This window comes from Sceloporus undulatus, chromosome 1, assembly GCF_019175285.1.
Source record: "Sceloporus undulatus isolate JIND9_A2432 ecotype Alabama chromosome 1, SceUnd_v1.1, whole genome shotgun sequence".
Lineage (NCBI taxonomy): Eukaryota > Metazoa > Chordata > Lepidosauria > Squamata > Phrynosomatidae > Sceloporus > Sceloporus undulatus.
The window spans coordinates 158,533,491-158,536,010 of record NC_056522.1 but is presented as its reverse complement, the minus strand read 5'-3'; positions in this window follow the sequence as shown (position 1 = coordinate 158,536,010).

Here is a 2,520-nt window from a genome sequence, read left to right as displayed (position 1 = left end):
GCTCCAGAAAAAGGATCAAGCAATTCAGTTCTCCAAATCAGTACAGTCCCCCCATAACTGGTTCAGGCTCCTTGTTAATATGTTTTCTTCACGACAGGCAGTGAACAATTATTTATGAAACAGTGTTGGCATTTAGAATAGCACCACCCTTGTAAAAATCGTCCACCTGCCTGCATTGTAAGGAAGAATAGACTTCAGATTTATAGGGAGAGATGCTTTAGAGCAGGGGGAATCGTGGCCCTGTAGATGATGTTGGACTACAACTCCCAATAGCCATAGCCAGTGTACTTAATGGTGAGGGAAGATGGGAGTTGTAATCTTAGTGCATTGATACCCAAACAATTGGTCCTCCAAATGTGTGAGACTTCAGCTCCGAATGCCCGACAGTGGGCCAAGCTGACTGGGACTTCTGGGAGTTGAAGTCCAAAACACCTGGAAGACCAAAGTTTGGGAACCGTTGTCCTAGTGCATTTGAGCATCCACACAATTCTTACTCCTGCTTTAGAATAACCAGTTCTATTATTCTTCTGGTTGTAGGTAACTAACAAATTATACATCTGGGTAGAGTGAAAAAGCATATTTTTGAACTTATTTGCAATGAATGTGTAATTTGTCTACCTTATGTTTCAGACAGTAATTCAATATTTTGTGGCCCTCCAAATGTTATCCGCCACTCTCTTTTAGCTAGTACCCCTATGGGTGTGTGTGTGTGTGTGTGTGTGATGGGAAATGTGGTCCAAGAATCTGAATTTTCCCCATCCCTCACTCTCTATTTGAGAGTGTTATGCAGCCAAAAAACCACTATCCACATACAAAGAAGGTATTACCAGGGTCAAGGTAGCTATGAGGTTTCTGGAACTACACCTATCAAAAACAAACAAAAATCTATAGAGATGGACAAGGGGATGATAAAAACAAAACAAAACTTTGAGATGAAGCAAGGTTGTGGGGACACAAGTGATCCCTGTTGCTAACATCTTCCTGAAGCTGCCTAGTTTGTGAATGAGAGCACATCATCAGCCAGCATCAGGAAGTATTGCATGTTGCAATTGCCACAAGGGGGAGTGGGGAGAAGAAGAGAATAGCAGAATCATGGCCACTCACACCACATGACTGGCTGAGAAGTGGAACCGCAATGGAAGGGACCTATTACACCAACCCAGTAATGGAATAGCAGTGAGATTTAGAGTCTATTGATGGGTTTTGTCCATCAATGAAAAGGTGCACTAAGGTGATGAATGGAATGCAAGGCAGCAGCAGGACAGACACAATGTTGTGTGATAAGTCCTGGCCAAAAACACTTTCATTCTGTTAAAATATTACTTTTTAGCCTTGTGTGATATTTACTTTTATCTCTAAATCGGGGTTTCTCACTCCTGGAATGGACTGTCTGGTAAAAGTCCATGGCTTTTAGGCTGAAAGCCCAAACCAAGTGGCAACATTTTGTTGCTGGTCTCACTTGCCCTAGAAGTCAATGTTTAGTTGTGTACATGAGCCATAATGGCTTACTCTTAAAAATAGAAGAAGAGTGGGATATCCTTGGGCAGATAATGGAATCGAGAGAGGTGGCTTCATTTCTACTTATTGTTTCTTTGCGAGGAGGCTCATCTCTGGACCAAAACACAGTGCAGAAATAATCCAGTTTGAGACTGCTTTAAATGCTTTGGCTTAATGCTATGGAATTCTGGGATTTGTAGTTTTGTGAGGCATTTAGCCTCCTCTGTCAGAAAGCTCTGGTGCCAGAATAAACTACAGTTCCCAGGATTCCCTATCACTGAGCCAGGGCAGTTAAAGCTGTCTCAAACTGGATTGTTTCTGCAGTGTGTGTTGTGGTCCTATGTCTCCCACCACTGCACTTAAAGCTGGGTTATAAAATATCAATTATTGTGTTGTTTTGTACTTCACACTCAGACAGTTCTGAAAGCAGGTTTGAAAATGCGCTTGTTATTCTTAGACATTGGTCTATTCTCCTTAAAAAGAGCATAAGGCTTCTTTTCCTGGAGACAATATTGCAGCCCTGTTTCATCAGCCGCTGCAGATAAAGCGCCCGCCCGCACTAACATTTCTGATTGCGTCACTGCCGCTTGCGAAACTAATCCCTAGTCTTATTGCGCATGCGCGGAAAATAAAAAAGAAAAGAACCCGGAAGAGCCTCAGAACTCTCAGCGCGCACGCGCAGCAGGACCCTGCCCCCGCCTTCCCCTGGCGACGTCATCCGTCCGTCAACCTCCACTCTTTGACCTTGGAGCGCGACGGTGTGAGGACCCATGAAAGCTGCCCGCGGAGCGCCTGTTTTCAAAAAAAACCCGTTCGTTTATTTCTCTTCGAAATGAAAGCATAATAAAAATTATAAACATTGCCCAAAATTATGGAAAAAAATCCCTCACGCAAAGAGAGTCGAAGTGGTTTTTCTTTTTTTAACCCCAGAGCGCTTTTACATAACCTGGAGGTTCAGTTCAGGCGAACTGTTTAGACAGCTCTATAAAAAAAGCGAAGGTCCCATCTCAAGCCCTCCTCCTG